This window comes from Prionailurus viverrinus, chromosome A1 (assembly GCF_022837055.1).
Source record: "Prionailurus viverrinus isolate Anna chromosome A1, UM_Priviv_1.0, whole genome shotgun sequence".
In the NCBI taxonomy this organism is placed as follows: domain Eukaryota; kingdom Metazoa; phylum Chordata; class Mammalia; order Carnivora; family Felidae; genus Prionailurus; species Prionailurus viverrinus.
In genome coordinates, this window is record NC_062561.1 from 211139777 (window position 1) to 211166889 (window position 27113).

The 27113-nt window shown below is 36.8% G+C and overlaps 1 protein-coding gene across 3 annotated transcripts in view; it reads right to left on the reverse strand.

Moving 5' to 3' along the window:
- NIPBL (NIPBL cohesin loading factor) overlaps positions 1 to 27113 on the reverse strand; it is a 200684-nt gene that overhangs the window by 159589 nt on the left and 13982 nt on the right. The gene's annotated exons all lie outside the window — the stretch shown is intronic.

The window sequence follows — 27113 nt, forward strand, 5'->3', positions numbered from 1 at the left end:
TTTTTTTTAACATTTATTTATTTTTGAGACAGAGAGAGAGCATGAACAGGGGAGGGTCAGAGAGAGAGGGAGACACAGAATCTGAAACAGGCTCCAGGCTCTGAGCTGTCAGCACAGAGCCCGACGCGGGGCTCGAAGTCACGAACCGCGAGATCATGACCTGAGCCGAAGTCACGCTTAACCGACTGAGCCACCCAGGCGCCCCTCACATTTGTTTTATACCTTATCTTTGTTTTATTCCTTTCTCTCTTTACATATACAGTACTTACTTTTATGTGTGTGCTAAACCAACGAGTTAACTGCATTATAACACTGCACCCTAAGAAAAAGGACATTCTCCTCCAGAATAATAAATTGCCACACTTAAATTTAACACTGATACAATTATCTAATATATAATCTATATTCAATTATCCCAATAACATCCTCAAAAGTGGCCATCCAGGATCACTCAATCAATTAATCAAGGATCACACTATATTTGATTATCACGTCTCTTTTATTTATTTTTTTTTCAACGTTTATTTATTTTTGGGACAGAGAGAGACAGAGCATGAACGGGGGAGGGGCAGAGAGAGAGGGAGACACAGAATCGGAAACAGGCTCCAGGCTCTGAGCCATCAGCCCAGAGCCCGACGCGGGGCTCAAACTCACGGACCGCGAGATCGTGACCTGGCTGAAGTCGGACGCTTAACGGACTGCGCCACCCAGGCGCCCCATCACGTCTCTTTTAGAACAGTTCCTCAATCTAATGTTTTTAATCTTTCAAGGCACTGATATTTTTGAAGACTTAATGCCAATTGTTTTGCAGTCTTTCTCAATTTGAGTTGCTTTGATTTTTTCCCTCATGATTAGGTTCAGATTAAAAGAAACTGTGTTGTTAAAATTTTTAAAAATTATAGAAAGTAAACCACAACAAATCTTGGCTAGTGGGGACATCACCAAAAGCAATGAAGAAGGAATGGGTTTTTAATTTTTTTTTTAACGTTTATTTTTGAGAGAGACAGACAGAGACAGGGCGTGAGTGGGGAAGGGGCAGAGAGAGAGAGACACACACACACACACACAGAATCTGAAGCAGGCTCCAGGCTCTGAGCTGTCAGCACAGACCCTGACACGGGGCTCGAACTCACAAAACAGTGAGATCATGACCTGAACCAAAGTCGGACGCTTAACCGACTGAGCCACCCAGGCACCCCTGAGGAAGGAATGGGTTTTTTAACTCTATAAGACATACTCTTCATGGCAAACACTAACCACTCTTACTTTGAACCTGCATGCTGATGACTCTCAGTCCTCACCTCTCCCTAAACCTGAGGCTTATATTATCAACTGACTGCTGGACATCTTCAACTGACTATCCCACAGACAATTCAAACTTAAGATGTTCACAACTCATCTCAGCCACAAAGCTTAATGCAACCACTCTCCTTCCTCCTACATTCCTTTTCTTTTTTAAAAATTAATTATTTATTTTGAGAGAGAGGGAAAGTGAGAGAACTCACATGCACCCAGGACACAGACAGAGGGAGAGAGAGAATCAATCCCAAGCAGGCTCCTCACTGTCAGTGCAAAGCCTAATGTGGGCTCGATCTCACAAACCGTGAGATCATGAGATGCTTAACTGAGTCACCCAGGCACCCCTCCCATATTCCTTTTCTAAATTAAGTATCAGCACCTCTGGGACACAGCAAAGGCGGTCATCAGAGGCAAGTATACAGTAATCCAGGCATTCCTAAAGAAGGAAGAAAGGTCTCCGATATACAACCTACCTTTACACTTAAAGAACTAGAAAAAGAACAGCAAATAAAATCCAGACCCAACAGATGATGGGAAATAATAAAGATTAGCCCAGAAATCAATGCTATCAAAAAACAAAAACAAAAACAAAAACCCAGAACAGATCAATGAAACCAGGAGCTGGTTCTTTGAAAGAACTAGCAAAACTGATAAACCACTAGCAAGTTGGATCAAAAAGAAAAAGGAAAGGACCCAAATAAATAAAATCAAGAACGAAAGAGGAGAGATCACAACCAACACAGCAGGAATACAAACAATAAGAGAATACTGTGAGCAATTATATTTCAATAAAATGGGCAATCTGGAAGAAATGGACAAATTCTTAGAAATATATAAACTACCAAAACTGAAACAAGAAGAAATAGAAAATTTGAACAGACCCATAACCAGTAAAGAAATCAAATTAGTAATCAAAAATCTCCCAAAAAACAAGAGTCCAGGACTGGATGGCTTTCCAGGAGAAATTCTACCAAACATTTAAAGAAGAGTTAACACCTATTCTTTTGAAGCTGTTCAAAGGACAGAAATGGAAGGAAAACTTCCAAACTCATTCTATGAAGCCAGCATTACCTTGATTCCAAAACCAGACAGAGACCCCACTAAAAAGGAGTAGAATTTATACCTGGGATGTAGGGCTGGTTCAATATCTGCAAAACAATCAATGTGACACATAACATCAATAAAAGAAGGGACAAGAACCACATAATCCTCTCAACAGATACAGAAAATGCATTTGACCAAATACAACATCCTTTCTTGATAAAAAGTAGGGATAGAAGGATCATACATCAAGATCATAAAAGCCATATATGATAAAGACCCACCACTAATATCATCCTCAATGGGGAAAAACTGAGAGCTTTCCCCCTAAGGTCAGGAACAAGACAGGAATGTCCACTCTCACCACTGTTATTCAACACAGTATTTGAAGTTCTAGCCTTAGCAGTAAGAAATAAAAGGCATCCAAATCAGCAAGGAGGAAGTCAAACGTTCACTCTTCACAAATGACATGATACTCTATATGGAAAACCCAAAAGATTCCACCAAAAAAACTGCTATAACTGATCCATGAATTCAGCAAAGCCACAGGATATAAAATCAATGCACAGAAACCGGTTGCATTTCTATACACCAATAATGAAGTCATGAAAGAAATCAAGGAATCGATCCCATTTACAACTGCACCAACACCATAAAATACCTAATAAACCTAACCAAAGAGATCAAAAATCTATACACTGAAAACTATAGAAAGCTTATGAAAGACACTGAAGACGACACACCAAAAAGTGGAAAAATATTCCATGCTCATGGATTGGAAGAACAAATATTATTTAAATGTCAATACTACCCAAAGCAATCTACATATTCAATGTAATCCCTATCAAAATAACACCAGCATTCTTCACAGAGCTAGAACAAACAATCCTAAAATTTGTATGGAACCAGAAAAGACCCTGAATAGCCAAAGCAATCCTGAAAAGGAAAACCAGAGCTGGAGGCCTAATAATCCCGGACTTCAAGATGTATTACAAAGCTATCATCATCAAGACAGTATATGGTACTGGCACAAAAACAGACACTTAGATCAACCGAACAGAATAGAGAACTCAGAAAGGGACCCACAAACGTATGGCCAACTAATCTTTGATAAAGCAGAAAAGAATATCCGATGGAATAAAGAGTCTCTTCAGCAAATTGTGTTGGGAAAACTGGACAGCGACGTGCAGAAAAATGAACCTGGACCACTTTCTTACACCATACACAAAAATAAACTCAAAATGGATGAAAGACCTAAACATAAGACAGGAAGCCATCAAAATCCTAGAGGAGAAAGCAGGCAAAAATCACTTTGACTTCGACCACAGCAACTTCTTACTCAACACATCTCCGGAGGCAAGGGAAACAAAAGCAAAATGAACTACTGGGACCTCATCAAGATAAAAAGCTTCTGCACAGTGAAGGAAACAATCAGCAAAACCAAAAGGCAACCAACAGAATGGGAGAAGATATTTACAAATGACATATCAGATAAAGCGTTAGTAACCAAAATCTATAAAGAACTTACCAAACTCGACACCCAAAAAACAAATAATCCAGTGAAGAAATGGGCAAAAGACATGAATAGACACTTTTCTTAAGAAGATATCAGATGGCTAATAGACATATGAAAAAATGCTCAATATCACTCATCATCAGGGAAATACAAATCAAAAAACCACAATGAGACACCACCTCATACCTGTCAGAATGGCTAAAATTAACAACTCAGGCAACAAAGATGTTGGCAAGGACGCAGGGAAGGAGGATCTCTTTTGCACTGCTGGTGGGAATGCAAACTGGAGCAGCCACTCTGGAAAACAGTATGGAGGTTTCTCAAAAAGTTAAAAATAGAACTATCCTACAACCCAGCAACTGCACTGCTAGGTATTTATCCAAGAGATACAGGTGTGCTGTTTTGAAGGGGGCACATGCACCCCAATGTTTACAGCAGCGCTATTGACAATAGCCAAAGTATGGAAAGAGCCCAAATGTCCATCAACAGATGAATGGATAAGGAAGAGGTGGTATGCGCGCGCGCGCACGTGCGCGCGCGCACACACACACACACACACACACACACACACACACACACTGGAGTATTATTTGGCAATCAAAAAGAATAAAATCTTGCCATTTGCCACAACGTGGATGGAACTAGAGGGTGTTATGCTAAGTGAAATTAGTCAGAGAAAGACAAATATTATAGGACTTCATTCATGTGGAATTTAAGATACAAAACATAAACATAAGGGAAGGTAAGCAAAAACAATATAAAAACAGGGAGAGGGTCAAAACATAAGAGACTCTTAAACACAGAGAACAAACTGAGGGTTGCTGGAGGGATTGTGGGTAGGGGGGTAGGCTAAATGGGCAAGAGGCATTAAGGAAGACACTTGTTGGGATGAGCACTGAGTGTTATACATAGGGAATAAATCACTGGAATCTACTCTTGAAATCATTATTGCACAATATGCTAACTTGGATGTTAATTAAAAAATAAAATAAATAAAAATAAATTCAGTATCAGCACTTCATCCAATCTCTGAAGCCTAGTCAAGACACTTCCCTCTGCCTTACCCCACATCACACAAGACACCAAAAAGACCTACCAGTTTAATATGTATTTTTAAAACCATTTTTGTTCTTACTATACTGCCTTTGCTCTAGTATTTTAGGATATGTTTCCTAGACTCTTACAATAGCTTACGTGGATCCCACCTTCCAGTCTTACAATCTTTAGATGTAGCTTTCTCATTGTAGCAGACTAATATATTCAAAACACAAATTTAATCAGATAGCTCACTCTTAAAATGCTTCAATGGTTCCTCTTCAAGAATAGAATGAAGTTCAAACTCAGCATAGCCTACAAGGCTTTACAAAACTGATTGGCTATCTACATCTCCACTACTTCTTGACTTGCTCTTGATGCTTTTTTTCAGTTATACTATTTTTCCTAACTTTAATCACTGGATATCATTTTTATAATTTTTGCCAATTTCCCTCTGGGGCAAAAGATATTTCATGGGGGTAGAAGAACAATGACATTTAAAGTTCATTACTTCTTCCTATGTAAATTTCACAACAAATAGTTTGAACAGGAAATATTTGCTTAGCCCCTATGCTAGGGGCATGGTATTCTATGAAGTACTATGAGAGATACAAAAACATTTAGACATGTACCCTGCTCTAGGAAATTTCCAGTGAATGTAATTTTTTTAAAAGGTACATATATAATTACAGGTAAGTAGAAAAGCACAAGGGTCATAACAAGATCCAAAGAAGTTCAGACAAAGGAGAAATTATTTTTGAGTACAAAAGGTTGGAAAGAAATCAGGGAAGATTTCCTAGAGGAGATGGCAGCTAGTGCTTTGAAGAATGTGAAAGGTTTGGGTATGAGTGTGAGGGAAATAATCATAGTTACTGCCAACTCACTTTCTGCAAGGCAACTATTCTAAATTTGTTCTGCCCCCACACACATTAGGAATATGACACTTTCCTTTAGTAATAATGGCTCATTAAAAATGATTCTTCAGGGCACCTGGCTAGCTCAGTCTGTACAGCATGTGACTCTTGATCTCAGAGCTGTCAACTCAAGCCCCACATTGGGTGTAACTTAAAAACTGAAATCTGGGGCACCTGGGTGGCTCAGTCTGTTAAGCGGCCGACTTCAGCTCAGGTCAAGATCTCGCGGTCCGTGAGGGCTGTGAGTTCTAGCCCCGCGTCGGGCTCTGTGCTGACAGCTCAGAGCCTGGAGCCTTCTTCAGATTCTGTGTCTCCCTCTGTCTGACCCTCCCCTGTTCATGCTCTGTCTCAAAAATAAATAAATGTTGGGGCGCCTGGGTGGCGCAGTTGGTTAAGCGTCCGACTTCAGCCAGGTCACGATCTCGCGGTCCGTGAGTTCCAGCCCCGCATCAGGCTCTGGGCTGATGGCTCAGAGCCTGGAGCCTGTTTCCGATTCTGTGTCTCCCTCTCTGCCCCTCCCCCATTCATGCTCTGTCTCTCTCTGTCCCAAAAATAAATAAACGTTAAAAAAAAAAAATTTAAAAAAAAAAGTTAAAAAAAAATTAAAAAAAAAAAACACCTGAAATCTAAAAAAAACAAAAACAAAAACCCAACCTGATTCTCAAAGGGAGAATAGTAATAAGCAGATGCCCTCTCAGAATCTCATGAGTATCCTTTGGGAAAAAACTCTCAAGGTGTCTTGCCCTTGGTGCTACTTCTTATAAATGGGAACCTCTGCTCTTAAGAGGACACCTGACCAAATTCTAGCAAGTTTCTCCAGATTTCTACAGTCTCAATACAATGGTAGTCTAGACATACATCAAAATAACAAAATCTTTTTCATCTTAGTTCAGCTAAGAATTTCTCAAAGGGAAGATGAGTGACAAAAAAAGAATAAAACAAACCAAGAACTTGCAGATATTAAAAGAGCAGACATGCTTATTCATTATAGAATTCCTATACGAAAACACAACTCACCACACAAGCTCTTCCCATAAATCCATTTTAAATCTTCGCTATAATAAAATCCTCCCTCCTGGAAGAGTTGAATCAGTGTACAGCTTATATGATAATTTTTTAGGGCTAGCCCACAGTACTGAAACGCAGTAGTAATAGCTCCTGTATTTCCCTTTTCTTTTAACCTTCTCTACCTACTAAAAAAAAAAAGTTAGGATGAAAGTTTCTTTCGTTACAGAGTGAAGAGACACAAAGTGCAAATTATTGGGGTATACGGTCTACAAATGGAAATATATAAACACAAAACTGCTTCTGCCAGCACATTTAAGATAATAGCTACTAATCCTGACTATCATATGCTCAAAAGACACTGCTTAGTATTGAAGTGGAACAGGCTAAAGCTGACAAAAGGAGACCAGTTTCATAGGCTACTATAATAATCTGAGGATGAAGTAATGAGGATATGAACTAGGGTAAAAGCAGAAAGAACAACAAAGTTCTATATGGGAAAGAAGTTCTGCAGGTTGGGTCCTACCACTAAAGTGAAAACATGGGAGAAAAGAGAAACAGTCAAAACGTGACAAATTTTGAGACTAGGGTACCCGTGAAGATAGTATGGCTTATTGTGTCATTAATTACTAGGTTTTTTTCAAAGTCTTTCTGGGGACAGATTCAAGAGGTAGGCTTTTTTTTTTTTAAGTGCAACTGGGTTGTCTAAAGGAAGAAATAAAGGTAAATGATGGAGAAACTAACTGTGCTAGAAGAACAAAGTATTACTGTTTATTTTGCAACCTTTGAAAGTCTTGGTTCTACTTTTTAATATTTTCATTTAAAAATATTTATTCTTAAAATTTTTTAATGTTTTTATTCATTTTTGACAGACAGAGCACTAGCAGAGAAGAGGCAGAGAGGGAGGGAGACACAGAATCTGAAGCAGGCTCCAAGCTGAGCTGTCAGCACAGAGCCTGACGCAGGGCTCAAACCCATGAACTGTGAGATTATGACCTAAGCCAAGGACAAAGGCTCAAAAGACTGAGCCACCCAGGAACCACTAAAAATTTTTTAAAAATCACCTTCTAGGCCTCACTTACCCATACACACATGCATGTACACACTTAAATCATTTTAAATGTTTATTTATTTACTTTTAGAGAGAGAGCGCAAGAGTACATGAGGGCAGGGGAGGGGCAGAGAGAGAGGGAGAGAGAGAATCCTAAGCAGGCTGTGTGCTGTCAGAACAAAGCCTCAGGCCTGGCTGGAACTTATGAACCACAAGATCACGACCTTCGCCAAAATCCAGAGTCAGCCACTTAACCAACTGAGCCGCAGAGGTGTTCCCCCACATATTTTTATTCCAAACCTGGGATCATACTAATAACCATACTATTCTAACTTGCACTTTTTCTTTAATAATATATTATTTGTTAACAATTTATCCAGTAAATGTAGTCCTACTGCCTTAAAAAAAAAAGAGATGTATGTTATGCAGCACAAAGTATTTAATCACTATTTATAACCAGTTGGGTGGGGTTTTACTCTTGATTGTTTTTGTTTGTTTGACTTCTATTTATTTACATTGGGCTACTACCAATAATATTGCAAATGCACATCCTAAAACATGAATTTGTATGCCCTCCAAGATTTCTATTGGCTACATTCCTTAAAGTGGGGTTAATGAGAAATAGACATGAGCATTTTAAATTTTGATTGAAACAATACTGCAAAATTACCCTTCAAAAAGACTGCAGCAAGTCCTCTCCTGCACTTATAAGCCATTAATTGTTGGAATGAAAAGGACCCAAATCCCTCCCATTTGTTTCCCTAATAACACTGAACCCTAATCCTCTTCACTCATGTCCACTGTGAAGTTTCAATCTAACACTACAAAATGAAATTAACCTATTTTTAAAAGAGCTAACTGGGGGCGCCTGGGTGGCTCAGTCGGTTGAGCGTCCGGCTTCGGCTCAGGTCATGATCTCACGGTCTGTGGGTTCGAGCCCCGCATCCGGCTCTGTGCTGACAGCTCAGAGCCTGGAGCCTGTTTCAGATTCTATGTCTCCCTCTTCCTCTGACCCTCCCCTGTTCATGCTCTCTCTCTCTGTGTCTCAAAAATAAATAAATGTTAAAAAAAATTTTTTTTTTTAAATAAAAGAGCTAACTGGCATTTTTCCATAGTATACCACTGAATTCTCAATGGAAGGTGGTACTCACTCATCAACCGCAGAAAACTGTGAGAGCATTTTTGGTATTCATAATACCTGAGAGTTGTAACTGGCAGTAGTGAGTGGAACACTAAACCACAGAGTAGTCCAGCGCAATGAATGTTTGCCCCAAAATGCCAACAGCACTCACCCACCTTTGGTTGGGAAATACAGAACTAGACAATTAGGGTACGCTGCTCAGTTGGCAAGTGTAAAAAGTCTGGAAAGACAGTCAACAGGCTGACGTGGGGATATGGTATCAATTTTCAGGATGAGATACACATAAAGTAATAGTTCTGTGAAGTATTTACAATATTAGAAATTTCCTTTCCTTTATCTCATTTCTTAGGTAAAGCTTCTAGTTACTAAAGCGCTCACATCTATTTCTGAAATTCTCTGCTTAAACTGTGTAATATTGTGGCTTACTGCTATACATTGGGTTTGTTTTTTGTTTGGTTTGGTTTTTTGTTTTTTGGTTTTTTTTTTTTTTTTTTTTTTTTTTGCTCTCCAAGATTTAATACACAGGTTTGGCAATGGCTCCTACTATATTCAGGATGCAATTTTGGACACTGAAAAAAGGAAACTGAAAACAGAATTCACAGATAATTTTTAAAAAGATGACTGAAATTCTTCAGTTATTTCTTCTTTTTTTAAATTTTATTTATTTTTTAATTTTTTTTAATGTTTTTATTTGTTTTTGAAGGAGAGAGAGTGACAGAGCACGAGCAGGGGAGGAACAGAGAGAGAGGGAGACACAGAATTCGAAGCAGGCTCCAGGCTCTAAGCTGTCAGCACAGAGCCCAATGAGGGGCTCAAACTCAGGAACTGTGAGATCATGACCCCAGCTGAAGTCGGACGCTTAATCGACTGAGCCACTCAGGCGCCCCAGTTATTTCTTCTTTTTAACATTTGTTTATTTTTAAAAGACAGTGAGACAGAGTGTGAGCAGGGGAGGGGTACAGAGAGATGGAGACCCAGAATCTGAAGCAGGATCCAAGCTATGAACTGTCAGCACAGAGCCCAACACGGGGCTCAAACCCACAAACTGTGAGATCACGACCTGAGCTGAAGTTGGACGCTTAACTGACTGAGCCACTCAGGCACCCCTTCAGTTATTTCTTCTAAAGTGGTATCTTTAATGCCTTTTTATTTCTTAAAATCATAATTTCCTTGTGGTCCTAATTCTATGTTCCCTATAGTACCTGGACAGTAACCAACTACACAATATACAAGGACAGCTCAATAAGTTTTGAATACAAGTTTGGCTTTAATACTAGGAAATTTTAAAAACAAATCTCAATGAAGACTGGTTTCTGATTAGGAATCTTCTATAGGACATAATCTGAAGAGGGCCAAAAACATAAAAGCAAATAAAACCTAAACACCTATAATATATAAAAATGTGGTTTGTTCTCCCCATAGTCAAAGGGCTACCATATGTAAAGTTAACTTAGATATACTTGATTTGTTTTAGTTGCAGACAATGAGATTAAAGAATTTTTAAGCAAATACTATAACATCCTGTGATCTCATCTCTTTACACTCAAATAAGGACTTTTATTTTAAAAAATTGTCTTTCAGCACGTAAACATTTTACATAGTGGCAGTTGAAGGGTATATAATATTTTTGTATTATATACATATTATATATATTACGTACATTATATTAAATGTAATCTTTCTTTGTGTTAACTATATTGCCTTTCAAAAGGTTGCCTAATGCCACCCGAAATAAATATATTGGTTTGCTGTGCCTTGTCAACATTGGGTATTAGCTCTAAAGCACGTCTTTCTTTTTTTTTTTTTTTTTTTTTTTTCATAGTTAGGTTATTTTATTTTATTTTTTTATTTTTTTTATTTTTTTTATGAAATTTATTGACAAATTGGTTTCCATACAACACCCAGTGCTCATCCCAAAAGGTGCCCTCCTCAATACCCATCACCCACCCTCCCCTCCCTCCCACCCTCAATCAACCCTCAGTTCTCGGTTTTTAACAGTCTCTTATGCTTTGGCTCTCTCCCATTCTAACCTCTTTTTTTTTTTTTTTTCCCTTCCCCTCCCCCATGGGTTCCTGGTAAGTTTCTCAGGATCCACATAAGAGTGAAACCATATGGTATCTGTCTTTCTCTGTATGGCTTATTTCACTTAGCATCACACTCTCCAGTTCCATCCACGTTGCTACAAAAGGCCATATTTCATTTTTTCTCATTGCCACGTAATATTCCATTGTGTATATAAACCACAATTTCTTTATCCATTCATCAGTTGATGGACATTTAGGCTCTTTCCATAATTTGGCTATTGTTGAGAGTGCTGCTATAAACATTGGGGTACAAGTGGCCCTATGCATCAGTACTCCTGTATCCCTTGGATAAATTCCTAGCAGTGCTATTGCTGGGTCATAGGGTAGGTCTATTTTTAATTTTCTGAGGAACCTCCACACTGCTTTCCAGAGTGGCTGCACCAATTTGCATTCCCACCAACAGTGCAAGAGGGTTCCCGTTTCTCCACATCCTCTCCAGCATCTATAGTCTCCTGATTTGTTCATTTTGGCCACTCTGACTGGCGTAAAGCACGTCTTTCTTGCAGAAGGTAGGTCCCCGTTTGGCTACGGGTAAAATCTTATCAAAATTGTTTTAGATTTTAAAAACTAGTTTTCAACTGTTCATTTATAATTTGTACTTTTATTTGTGTTAATTGTTCTTTGCTCATCTTTCTATTGAAATCTTGATGATTTTCATCTGAATTATCAAGTATTTATTTTAGTTATTACCTTTCAGGCCTGTTCTTCAGAGGCATCTTTGAGAACTAATGCTTTTTCCTTTTTATTCTAAAGGTAATATATGCACATTATAAATATGTTTAGGATACAGATAAAAGCAGAAAATGCCTATAATCCTGTCACTCTAATGTAACTACAGTATGTTTTGGCATATCTTCTTCTGGCCTTTTCTGAGCAAATGCATTTCTGTTTTAATCATATTGCTCCCACAATATTTTGTTTTCTAAGTAAGGTGGGATAATGCATATGATAATACGCTTCTTAAAGCTTTAACCTTCACTTGGAATCTTAGATAAAACTATAAATAAATATTTTAATTTCTGATAGCTACATAATCCTATTTTTCTTATCACTTAACTGAATCTTCCATAAAGAACACATATTACATACACTCTTGCAGACGTGTTGGGAGGGTTAAAAGAGAAGAAGTACATGAAATTCACCCAACAAAATATTCCGCAATTATGAGACCAAGAACAGAATAAAGTTCTTTTTTAATAAAGACATCATGACAACTAATGTCTATCTAGGCAATTCAGTACTCTAGAACCTTGCTACTCTAACTTGGAAAATGACCGGGAATAACATACCACCTGGGAGTTTGTTAGAAATTCAGACTTTCAGACCCTATTCTAGATCTAATGAAACACAATCTGCTTTTAAAATGATGCTCAGTGAACTCACAGCAATGCTTCTTAAACTTGACTACATACTTGAATCACCTGGAAAACTCTACTTATGCCTTTGGTGCCATCCCTGGAAATACTGATTTCATTGTCAAAAAAGTAAGAGCTGGGAATCAAGATTTAAAAGTCACCCTCCAGATGACTTTAATATGCAACAAAGTTTGAAACCACTATTTTAGAACACAGACACCTAAAGTGACACAATAAAATGAATAAAATCCACAGTTTACATCACCACCTGTGCAAAGAAATATACCACAGCATTTTTAGCACTACTTTGAAACTTATTCATATTTCTTGTGGATCAATTTTCCTACACCAAGATCGTGCTTAAAAAGCTACCATTCCCTCAAAAGAACATAAAGGCTTAACTTCCAGAAAATATTCACAATTTACAACTTTTGAATTTGGTGCCCTTTTCTCCAACAGTCAAATTTGGAAATCATTAAATATTAATTATACTTCCTACTGAAAGCTTAAGGAGAATGATAACATTTTGACAAAACAAAAACTCAGGATGAAACCATCAATAAACTGTTTTATTTGACCAATGGAGGTAGCTCCTTTCAAGGAAAATTATTAGGTAGAGAGGAAAGTCCATACACCTGTAGTCAAATTTTCACCTCACTTTCTTCTGTAAACCAATTTTAGCTATCAACAAGCAAAACAATCTTTTTAGGTATCAGAAATAGTTTTTTTAAGAAAGGTGAGGAGAAAACCTTGGGTCTGAGATTATATTAAAACAAAGATGAACTAGGAGGGCTACTGGCTTCAGCTTCTAAGATCATTTTGAGTCCACTGATGAAGCTATTATATCCTTGGAGTGTGAACGGGCATCCTTTTGTGCTGTGAGCCAGAGGTGAGACTTTAAAGACTGAAGCCCTGAATCACTTTACCAGTATAGAGAGATTTCCCACTGAAGTAAAACCTGGAGCAAAATGAAGGGAGCAGAATCAGGTAGAACCCTGGTTCCTTAATATCTAATTTTGCCAAAAAAATCATTTACTGGGTAACTTTTTAAGTTAGTTGGAGATAAAATCACAGCGAATAGCACACCAAAGACTTTAAAACCACCAAGGCTGACTATTTTCATTGATTCACTCAAAGGACACAGACACAAATAATTTTTTAAAAGTCACTGCATTAGTTTGATAGGAAAAAAAAAGTCATTCTTAGTCAAAGGACTAATAATAAAGGCAACACAATGATTTTAACAAGATGAAGAATTGTGTAAGCAGCTCCCAAGACTACTATACTTAATGTAAACCACATTCTTCTTTAATCTTATAACAAAGAGTCCCAAAATATCATATCATTATTCAAAAATTGTTTTGAGAGGTCTAAAAATGCACAATTTCTTTATATTTTTTATGTATTATTTGTCACTTATTATATATTACATATATTATGATACCGATTATATTTTTAATTTGCAGAAATAGGTTGAAAGCAGGATTTGTTTTGGGGCTGCTCTGTTTCACTGACTCATCTATCACAATACATTGTAGCTACTGTAGCTTAATGACGTATTTTAACATATGGTAAGGCCTGTTTTTCCCACCCCATTAACTCAGTTTTCAGAAATTTATGTTTTTAGATAAATTACAGAAACATTATTTCAAGTTTCCCCATATCTCATTGAAATTTTGATTAAAATTATTAAAACTATTAATAATTATTTTATTAATAATTTATAATTTTATCATTACATTATTATATATCATATATAGTACATGTTATATTATATAAATATATATCACAATATATACCATATTATAAGTTGTACTGATAATTATTATTTTAAAAATTAATAATTGTCTTATTAAACCAGTAATTACTTCAAGAATAGACATCTTTAAAATATTTTCTCTATTTGCCTTTTAAAGTTCTGAAGTTTCCTTTATATGTCACATTCATTCATTAAGATTGAGTCAGGAAAGAGAAAAGCACAAGGAAACTGCCCTTTAAGAAGTGCTTCCATATTCAAGTCCAATCCTGGCCTATAAGCAAATTGCAGGCTTTCCTGCTTAATCACCCACCCACTATTAGGTCCTAAATTTTCAAATACTATCCTCCATTAGTGAATCTCCCTCAAATACAAAGATTTCCATATCAGAACCAACACAGAAATGAGAAATGTGCTGCAAGAGTGAACTTATCCCATGAAGACACATTTTGTAGTCTCTTAACACTGTTCAAATTCACTCATTACCTTTTCCAACTAACTCCTGACAAACTGCATTATTTCTGTTCTTAACTAATAATTTTTAATGTTTATTCATTTTTGAGAGAGAGAGAGAGAGAGACAGGGAGAGAGAGAGAGAGAGAGAGAGAGAGAGAGAGAGAGAGAGAGAGAGAAAGAATGAGAATGAGCAGGGGAGGGGCAGAGAGAGAGGGAGACACAGAATCCAAAGCAGGCTCCAGGCTCTGAGCTGTCGTTAGCCGAAATGGGGGCTCGAACTCACAAGCCGTGAGATCATGACCTGAGCCAAAGTTGGACACTTAACCAACTAAACCACTCAGGCCCCCCTTGACTAATAATTTTTATACAACTTCCACTTTAAGCATTAAAAGTATATTTAAAAAATCTCAACTTGAATCCTGCTCTTATTTTTGTTGAATTTTTTTACTTTTGCCATACTCAAATCCTTATACCACTCCCCCAGTGTGTGATGACTGTGGCCCTCACTGATACCCTGACCACAGGAAGACTGCAGCCTTGAGAGACCACCAGAGTTTAGAGGGCACCCAGCTAAGCTGCACCCAGATTCCTGGCCCACAAGAATAGTGAGATAACATTTACTGTTTAAAGCTGTTAAATCTTGGCGTAAGTTGTTATATAACAATAGATAACTAATACAGTATTTGAAAAAATTCTTAAGAATCATTTAATTTACAGTATACCAATAGTTTAATAAAATTCCTTCTGCAGAAACAGCACTATCCTATTTATAAGCATTTCTATTCATATCACCTTTTCTGTTCCTCATAAACAATCCTATACAGTATGCGGTATATATAAGAGCACATACAATTGACTTATACTCTGTATTTAAGGATCCCAGAATTTTTTTTGAAAGTTTATTTATTTATTTTTTTAGTAATCTTTACACTCAACGTGGGGCTCAAACTTATGGCCCTGAGGTCAAGAGTCACATGCTCTTCCGAATGAACCAGCCAGGTGCCCCAGGATCCTAAAATTTAATCTAATATGCTCCTTTCAATATTCAAATACTTAAAGAATAGGTTCGTTCATTCTTAGACATTTGGCTTATCTATGATCACATTTTTATTTTTTTCTTCCTTTCTTAAAAAATTTTCCCCCCAAAAGGATAAGAATATCAGAGAACTCTGTAGAAAACCCTAGTAGCAATCTTGAGATGCTATAGGATCCCCTCAATTAATATTTCTGAAAAACAGCAGCCTAGAGGAATGATCTTTCATAATCTAAGGAATATACTAAAATCACAAAGCAATGACTAATTCAGAGAGGACACTGAAATAGTGTCTCAACGCTCACCTACAAGTCTATTTTTAGCTTGTTTGTATGAATTCATTCAGCCAAACATTTAGTGAGCACTTAACAGTGCCAAAAAATGTACTTAATGTTGAATTGGGGATGAATAAGACACAGTCCACCACTACCCCCTCTCCTGACCTATCAAGGATTCCCAGGCTAGGAGAAGGAGATAATTATGATATAATAGGTATTATAATAAACTTTAAAGGAAAAAAGTGGGAGGACAGAAAAGAGAACAAATCCTTCCTAAAAGAGACAAGAAGTCATCACAGAAAAGATGGAATTATGTTGGAACTTGAAGAATGAATAGTAACTTGGCAGGTGTCCTGCCAGAGATCGTAAAAATGGTAGTCCAAGGAAGAGGAATAAGTCATGCAATGCAAATGAGATTAGTATGGATTCCTCCAGAAGGTTCGTGGCTAAGGCTAATGAATCAGCCTCTCCAACCTCATTTATTCATAAAAAACAAAAACAAACAAAAAAAAAACCCCTAAGCATATATCTTATGCCTGACACTTCTGCAATACTCAGACCCTTTGTTAGGTAACAGAAATAAAGCAATAACCATTACATTAAATTCCTGACCTCGGGGGGTGCCTGGGTGGCTCAGTCGGTTGAGCGCCCAACTTCAGCTCAGGTCATGATCTCACAGTTCGTGAGTTCGAGCCCCACGTCGGGCTCTATGCTGACAGCTCAGAGCCTGGAGCCTGCTTTAGATTCTGCATCTCCCTCTCTCTCTCCCCCTTCCCCGCTCATGCTCTGTCTCTCTCTGTCTCAAAAATGAATAAACATTAAAATAAATAAATAAATAAATAAATAAATAAATAAATAAATAAATTCCTGACCTCAGGGAGCTTACGGTCTAATTGAACTTAGAGAAGTTCATTTTAATTGTGCCAACTCTGAACTGCTTATGGGATTTCCCTCTATTATACCATGGGTGAGTCACATTCTTTGTAAGCATCAGTTTCATACTCTGTAGAGTGGGGATATTATTTATAAACCTCAACAGATTGCAGTGAGGACTAAATAATGCAAGTAAAATATTCAAAACAGTGAGCCCAATAAACATGAGCCGTTATTGCTACTACTGTCATCATCATCATTTGCTAAGAATAACACAATTAAAGATTTTAGTGAAGAATTCTTTTGTTTTCTAAATCATAAAGGACTCCTTTCTTCTTTCTGCTTAGCTCCTTCCCGATTCTATAAACACATTATAAGTGATCAACTAAAGTATTAAGTACCCTAGTCTGTCATAATGCCTCCCCAAAGGGGGTACTGAAAACATGTGATCTATCAGTAGACAGTCTCTAATAATACAATCTACGGTTGATTTTGAGTACTAGCAGGATTTTAAACTCTGTTTATGTATACATCCAGGAACTCAGGCAGAAAGCCTTACTTCACTTTAGGCCTAAAATATAATAAGAATGAAAAATAATAAGCTGATATACATGGAAAGGATGTTCTGAAAGGCATGAAGAAAGAGATCTGCAGTTAATGATGTAAAAAGAGGGGGAAAAAAAGGTGACCAGACATGAAGAAATAAATAATCATAGAAAGGGTGGCTGAGGTTTAAAATTGAAAAAGTTCACAAAACTAGGAGCTAAACATGTCTCTGATCCAAGATTTTGGAAGGAATCCTTTGGAAATAGTCTGTAATTGGCTACTTTAAACCTATTTAAAAAAAAATTTTTTTTAAAGGGCACAACACCATCCAAGGTTTTAGATGATTTTTTTAGAGTTAGATTTCCTTCTATAAAATCCTACTGTTCAAACTGAACAAACCAAACTCAATACAAAGGTTTGCACTGTAGTTACATATATATATACACACATATATACATATGTGTGTGTGTGTGTGTATATAAATAACTTTTTTTTAATATGTGTTATACCTTTCTTGGGGAATCCTGTATACATATATATGCATATATCTTCCATATAGGCTCAATCAAAAATAAATACAATTCATATTATTTTGTTAAGTACCCATAAGGCAATTATGTTACACCAGTTATTTTTATATACTGGTGGGATCTAAGATAAAACAAAAGTCTCCACCACAGAGAAAACAAGTTGGGAGTTATTACTCTTAAGTTTTGCCCACCCTCTCTTTATGCTATAATTTCTTATCCTAAAATTATTCAAGAAGCTCTCCCAGGACTTCCTCTTTTACTGAGTCTGGACCCAAATTCCTACTCCACAAGTTTCAAGAACCAACTTTCAAAGTGAGGATACCAAGGAAATTTTTGAAGCCATGACACCTGGGTAATACACAGCGTTAAAAGAATGGGCAAATACTTGATTTCATTTTCAAAAGCAAAGACTTGAGACTTTTCTGAAGTAAAATAAAAATTCACTTTTTAGGTTCTGCTTTAAATCTTATGTAATAGTTATTAATAGTTTAAGGATCCAGGAAGTATTATGCATAACATTATCAACCTGGGTGTAAGCTCCTCAAAGGGAGTGGAAACGCAGTATTAGTATAGCAATTAAGAGTTCAAGCCTAGGTTTTAGAATCACAAAAACTTCGTTTAAAATTTGCCTTCTTCCTGTTTCAAGCTGTGTAACCTTGACTTCCTAAGCTTCAATTTCTTCACCTGTGAAATGCAAATAACATCTATTCCAAGAAGTTTTTTTCTGAGAGTATTAAATATGATAATGGTAATATACAGAAAACTCTTGACGGTGTTTTATTTTAAAAACAGGGACAGGAAGAATTACCCCACCCATCCTTATATCTATTGTAACACCTAAACTTGAGTGAAAAGAAAAGAATTAGTGAGAATGGGAGTTAAAACTTATTAAGTAAGAACCCTTTTAGGGTACTTCTTCACTTAATCATTTTTGATTAACAGAACACATCATAAATCTAACTAGAGTATACCTCTTCATTTCTCCAATTGCTAGTGAGGTTTAACAACTTATATATGTATTTACCATTTAGGTTCAATTCTGATTCATTAAAAAACAGAAGTTTAAACTTAAGGAATAATAATCCATTTTGGCTGTTTCCTCTTTTGTTCCCAATCAGCAGATATCTATTTAAATCATAACACTGTATTAACAAAACTCAAATTACTAATCTTGCCTCCTTGCCCTAATCCCACTTATTTTTTCCTTTTTTCTTTTCTTGTACAACTTAAACTTTCCAGACACACTACTGAAAATCACTTACGGACTCATGGAAGATGAAGACTTTATAAATTACTGACCAAGAGAATTAATTTTACTTATACATATAGATATTGTTAACACAGGCATTTATTCTGCAACAGACATTTAAATTGGCCCTTACTACAGGTGAAACAAATTGTTTTAAATACTACACCACAATTACTCAATTTTCAATCCTATACTATAGTCAGGTATGACTAAATGAAAATTCTGACATAATGTGACCACAACTTTTCTTCTGAACTATCTAATCTTACTTTTCATATGTGCACAAGTTTTTTCAAGTCACAACAGCACCAGACTGGACAAACAGGAAAAATTCTATCTTGTAACTACTTGTAGCATGTAGTATTTGGAAGGCTGGAGAAGGGCAGAATGAACAATACTGAAGAACAACTCTAAATTGTCCCTAGAAAAAGAGGCATGAATTAGACCTAATAAAGGAGTTCTTGTAGGATACAAGATCAAAACATAAAAATCAATTGTACTACCATCTACCACCAATTAACAATCTCAAAATGAAATTTTTAAAAATTCCATTTATAATAATATCAAAAAAATATATCTAGGAATAAATTTAACAAAAGACGTGTAACACTTGAACACTGAAAACTATAAAACATTATCAGTGAAAGAAATCAAGGCCTAAAAAAAAAAAAAAGACAAGGCACCCTATGCTTATGGATGGAAAGACTTAATATTATAAAGATGGCAATACTCCCCAAATGAATCTATACATAGACTAATCCCTATCAAAATTGCAGCTGCCTATTTTGCAGAAATGAACACACAGATGCTAAAATTCATATGAAAATGCAAGAGATCCAAAATACAAAAAAAATCTTGAAAAAGAACAAAGTTAGAGGATTCATACTTCCTATTTTCAAACCTTATTACAAAGCTACAGTAATTAACACTATGGCACTGGTATAAGGTTAGACCCCTTATGGTGGATGGAATGGAATAAAAGTGAGAGTCCAAAAAGAAACTCTTATATTTACACTCAACTGATTTTTTACAAGGGTGCTAAGACCATTTAATGGAAAAAGAATAGTCTTTTCAACAAATGGTGATGGCACAACTGGATAATCACATGGAGAAGAAAGATGTTGTAGCCCTACTTGATACCACATGCAAAATATTAACTTGAAACTGATCAGAGAATTAAATGTAAGTGCTAAAACTAAAAATAGATGTAAATCTTCATTATCTTAGGTTAGGCAACAGTTTCTTAAATATAACATCAAAAGCACAAGCAGCAGCAGCAACAACAAACCACAACCCAGATAAATCATACATCATCAAAATAAAAAACTTTTGTGATTCAAAGGACACCATCAAGAAATTGACAAGATAATCCACAGAATGAGAGAAAATATTTGCAAATCATATATCTAATAAGGGACTTGGATCCATAATATATCAAAAATTTATAACTTAAGAATAAAAACACAGATAATCCAATTCAAAAATGGGCAAAAGATTAGAAGAAACATTTCTCCAAAGATATATAAAAAAACCAATAAGCAAATGAAAAGATGCTCAATATCATTAATCCTTAGGGAAATGCACATCAAAGCCACAATGAGACACCACTGTATACAGGATGCCTACACTCAAACACACAATAACAAGTATTGGTGACGATATACAGAAAGTGTAAATCTCAAACACTGAAAATGGAAATGTAAAAATCACATAGCCTCCTTGGAAAACAGTCTGGCAGTTCAGCAGAGTTAGTTAGCATATGCCATAGAAATTCCACTGCTATGTATCTACATAGGGGAACTGAAAATCCATGCCCACATGGAAACTCATATGTGAATGTTTATAGGACCATTATTCATAATAGCCAAAAAGGTGAAAACAACCCAAATGTCCATCAACTAACAAAAGGTCAAGTAAAATGTGGTATATCCATACAATGGAATATTATTTGACCATAAAAAATGAAGCATTGATACATGCTACAATGCAGAAGACCAAGTGAAAGAAGCCAGATATAAAAAGGTCACACTATGTGATTCCACTTATGAATAAGGAAATCTGTTGCAACAGAAGGTAGATTACTGGTTGCCACGAGCTGAAGAAGGGAAGAATGGGGAGTGACTGCTAATGGATACTGGGTTTCTTTTTTGGGTGATGAAAGATTCTGGAAACTAGATAATGATGATGGTTGCACAACTTTATGAATAAACTAAAAACCACTGAAATTTTACCACCGCACAATTTAAAAGAGTGAATTTTACGGTTTGTGAGAATGTGAGATTTTTTTCAAATCTTTTAATAAATCTAGTTCAGATGAGCCACATATGTTATAAGCAAACACTTGCTAAGAGCCTGCTCCAGGCCAAACACTCTACCAGGTACCACAGGCAGAGCCTGCCCTCCAATAGTTCACACTCTAAGCACATAATACAAACAATGCAAAATGAAACAAAATAAACCATAGTTCAATATGTAAGAAAACGTAGGAAGTCAACATATAACTTAAATAACTAACTCCTACACACAGGTATATATTAGAAAAGGAAGAGAACACATCACTTGGGGCAGCAGAAAAGGGAGAACAGCCTGGGGGAAAAAAAGGAAAAGTATAAGCTGGGGTGGGGGGTGGGGGCGGGGGAGGGAAGCCTAGGTGATTCTGTTACGCTACTCTCTTCTATCACCGCTACTCTCTTCTATCACCGCCAAAAAACCCGTAACGTCTTGACAAAGAGAGGATAGGATTTGAATACATGGAGAAAAAAGGAGGTAAATGTCTTGATTAAAAGGTGTAAAGCAGGAAAACACAAAGTGAGTTATCAAAATATAGTGGATATATATATACATATATATATTCTGTCCATACATGTATATTATCATACATAATAGTATAGAACACAACACCTTTGGAGGCATAATTAACTTTAGACATTAAAGACGAGATAAATCAAGCTCCTCATATAGGCAGTTATTATTTGGGATATGTCCCTTGATCTGGGGTATACAGCAAAGTTATATTGGGAAGGAGTATTCATATTTCTTTTTTTTTTTAAATGCTTATTTTTGAGAGAGAGAGAGAGAGAGAGAGAGAGAGAGAGAGACAGAGCACAAGCAGGGTAGGGTAGGGCAGGGCAGGACAGAGAGAGGGAGACACAGAATCCCAAGCAGGCTCCAGGCTCTGAGCTGTCAACACAGAGCCAACACAGGGCTTAAACTCATGGACTGCAAGATGATTTGAACCTAACTAAGTAGGATGCTTAAGCAACTGAGCCATCCAGGTGTCCCAGGAGTATTCATATTTCAATACCAGATTAACTTGAGCCAAATTAATTATTTTTTCTTTGCTTCTTATCAAATATCTTTCTTCCTAATAATTCATTATAAATGTCGCAAATTAGCCTATTTTCATTTAGGAATAGAGTTGACAAGGATATATTTTTCATCAAATCACAATGAGAAAGGTAGCCATCAACTAATAAAAATAACAAATACTTGCTGAGGACAACTACTGTAAGTGTACAGCATAGTTCTAAACATTTTACATGTTACTCTTAAGCACTTTGCATCCGACATACACAAGATAATGCAATTTGACTTCTGAGTAAACTTTTTAAACATAAGCCACCTTTAGGAACAGAGAAGTCAGCTCACTGCTTTTTTTTATTATATTCTAAGTACTGTTGCTAATATATATTTAAAAATTTTTACTTCAATTTCTTAACAATTCTTTTGCCAAATTCATTTTTAGCATCTGCTACTCTAACTTCTTTCCTCAGTTCTATGTCCTCTCTAGTATCCAGCAACTTCCCTCCATTCTTCAGGACTCAACACATCTCTCCATTCTATTTTTAATTCTAACTTACTAATAATTCTGCTCACCACAGTTCCTTGCTCCTTTATGCCTATCAGATAATGTTTTTAATGTTTTTACAGGATAGAAAAAAAGAAGGATCTTTTAGGCAGCCATGTAAAATTTGAGAGGGAGGCTGAAAAAAATCCTAATAGCAAATGCCTAGAACTCATTGGTGAGCACATGGTATTCAATGAATTCTTGTGAAATGATTAAAAAGCCTACGGAAAGAACTAAAGGAGAGGCTTATAAACTTATCTTACATCTCCAGAAAAGGTTTAAGTTTGAAAAAATTCTCTAGGTGATTCTGGTGTGCCACCTCTTTAACCAAACCAAGTACATTTGCGTGAATGTACTTAGATTCTAGGAAAGCACAAGTTTTCATTTTGACATTATGACACCTGGTCAATCATTTCTGGTAAGTCAGTTTGATTCCTTTTTTTTTTTTTAATTTTTTTAAATGTTTTATTTATTTTTGAGACAGAGCATGAACAGGGGAGGGTCAGCGAGAGGGAGACACAGAATCTCAAACAGTCTCCATCCAGGCTCTGGGCTGTCAGCACAGAGCCCGACGCGGGGCTCGAACTCACGGACCGCGAGATCATGACCTGAGCCAAAGTCGGCCGCTTAACTGACTGAGCCACCCAGGCACCCCCAGTTTGATTCCTTTATAATGATTTCTGCACATAATACTTTTGATAAGCCACTGCCATTTTTTTTTATTCTAAAAGTAGACCTTTAATTATATTTGTAAAAATAATCCCTTCATGAGAAAGTAACATAGTTCTCACTAAAAGATCTCACTATGTGTGGATTCAGTACAAAACTAACCAAAGGGGCAGTCTTCTGATTAATCTGGATAAACAAATACACCAGGAAGGCCCTAGAAAGAGCCTTATACAATAGAAAATCATACAAGAACATTCATTTTGTTATTCTAAGTTCATAGTAGTATATGACCCATATTCTGAAAAGGCAAGCCTCAAGACGAAATGGTATTATTCTCTTCTGGTAATTTAAACCACGTAAGATTTAAAAACCAAAACCAAAAACACATAGAAATCACCCATACCTCTTTTAACTCTGATTTAAGACTGGAGAGATCTTCTAGGTCAGCCTTGAAGAAAGTCATTTTCAAATAACCATTAATGCCTACAACAATTTGACCAAACCACTAAATTTTTCAAAACCCGTTCTGTCTAGAATGTGAAAAGTGGGGGCACCTGGCTGGCTCTGTTGGTTGAGCGTCTGACTTCGGCTCAGGTCATAATCTCGTGTTTCGGGAGTTCAAGCCCCACATCTGGCTCAGGGCTACTGCTGTCAGCCTGTCAGCACAGAGCCTGCTTCAGATCCTCTGTCCCCCTCTCTCTGCCCCTCCCCCACGTGCACTCTCCCCAAAATAATATGGAAAAAAAAATAGAATGTGAAAAGTGATAGTGTTTCATAGACTATATTTTTTGTCTTTTTTTAATTAAAAGATTATTGAAGTATAGTTGACACACAATGTTACATTAGTTTCAGACATACAATATAGAGGTTTAACAAGTTATACGTTATGCTATGCTCACCCCAAGTATAGCTATCATCTGTTTCCATACAACACTATTATAATACCATTGACTCCATTCCCTATACTGTACCTTTTATTCCTGTGATTTATTCATTCTGTAACTGGAAGCTTGTTATTTCCCACTCCCTTTCACTCATTTCACCCATCCCCCCAACTTCCCTCCTCTCTGGAAACCGTAAGTTTATTCTCTATATTAATAATGACTCTGTTTCTGTTTTTTGTTTATTCATTTGTTTTGTTTTTTAGATTCCACATAAAAGTGAAATCATATGCTGTTTGTCTTTCTCTGGGTAGACTGTATTCTTATTCATAGGCAGCAAAACTTATTTTGGCTTTAAAAGCTATGTATTAATGCTCAGGGAGCCTGGGTGGCTCAGTTGGTTGAGCATCCAACTCTTGATTTTGGCTCTCACAGTTCGTGAGTTTGAGCCCTGCATGGGGCTCTGTGCTGACAGTAAGAAGCCTGCTTGGGATTCTCTCTCTCCTCTCTCTGCCCCTCCCCTGCTCACATAGTCCCTCACTCTCTCTCAAAATAAACAAACCTAAAAACACAAACTGTGCTAATTCTAATTTGTATGTATATACCAGAACTATAATAATAAAATGAATATTACATTGGATATTCTCAGTTGAGATAATAAAGGAATCCAAGGTTTTCAACTTTTTTCTTTTTTAATTTTTTAATGTTTATTTTTGAGAAAGAGACAGAGCATGAGCAGGGGAGGCACAGAGAGAGAGAGAGAGAGAGAGACACACACACACACAGAATCCAAAGCAGGCTCCCGGCTCTAAGCTGTTAGCACAGAGCCAAATGCAGGGCTTGAACTCACAAGCTGTGAGATCATGTGACATCATGAGCTGAGCCAAAGTTGGACACTTAACCAACTGAGTCACCTCAACATGGTTTTGAAGTTAAATTTTATATATCCATTTAAAGAGTGTACATAGATTTAGAAATGTCTTCCACATGAGAATAATCCTCTAATTGACCAATTCATAATTATGTTCTTTGCCAAAGAAAAGACTAATGTCTTCTGAGCTCTGAAGACCTGAAGTGTTTAGACTCTCATATCCACCTTACTGAATGTCCCACAGGTCACTGTGCCTAAAAATTGTGTACCACCTCCCTCCCTTTTTCCACATTACCACTTAAAACTTTCTCCTCCTCTATTCTTTTTTTTTTTTTTTAATTTTTTTTTTCAACGTTTATTTATTTTTGGGACAGAGAGAGAGACAGAGCATGAACAGGGGAGGGGCAGAGAGAGAGGGAGACACAGAATCGGAAACAGGCTCCAGGCTCTGAGCCATCAGCCCAGAGCCCGACGCGGGGCTCGAACTCACGGACCGTGAGATCGTGACCTGGCTGAAGTCGGACGCTTAACCGACTGCGCCACCCAGGCGCCCCTCTCCTCCTCTATTCTTAACATTAGTGAGCGGAACTTCTAAATTCCAAAACCCACAAGCATGAAACTTGAGAATCAAGGAAGCATCCTTAACTCTTTTCATTCTCCATTACCCAATATACCAAACTGTATCCAGGCTATTTCCTTAACATTTTTTATAAGTTTCTTCCTCCACATTCTCACTACCTTAACTGAGGACTTTATCAATTCCTAAATAGCAGCCCTACCCTCCTTTTTTCTGCCCACTATCTAATCTCTGCATTGCTGCCAAAAAAATATTTTTCAAATACAAAACATACTTCATTACTAAATAATTTCTTGATTCCCCAGTGCCTTTAAAATAAAATGCAGAGTTTGTAAAGGCATATACAATTCCTTCATAATCTGGACTATGCCCCTCTCTGTAGCTTCAAATCTTTTTGGCATGCTCCTTTTCCAGCCCCATACTCCGATAATCTGAGCATCTGCAGTTTCCAAAATGGAACTGTTGCCCCGGGCTCTTAAATCTAATTAATGACTTTCAAAATTTAGTTTACACCTCATCTCTAGTCTAAATTAGGTGATCCGGGGCGCCTGGGTGGCACAGTCGGTTAAGCGTCCGACTTCAGCCAGGTCACGATCTTGCGGTCCGTGAGTTCGAGCCCCGCGTCGGGCTCTGGGCTGATGGCTCAGAGCCGGGAGCCTGTTTCCGATTCTGTGTCTCCCTCTCTCTCTGCCCTTCCCCCGTTCATGCTCTGTCTCTCTCTGTCCCAAAAATAAATAAACGTTGAAAAAAAAAATTTTTTTTAAATTAGGTGATCCCCCTCAGTCCTGCTCTCTTTGTGAATCTTGATATTCTAATATAATCTTTGTTTACCTGTCTATATTAGACTTTAAGATCCTTGAAGGCAAGGCTAGCATCTTTTATTTCAGCATCTCTAATATCTTATAGTTCCTGAGACACAGGAAATGCTCAATGTTTGATGAATAAGTGAATATGAGATCATTGCCATGTCCATATCACATTAGATATTTCTTATTTCAAATATTAAGAGTAAGTACTAGGACCTAGCTAAAAATTTATTTTTCTTTCTAGTACATTCCAATCTAGAAATTTTCTTACCTTTTTTTTTTTCTACTAATAGAAGATTG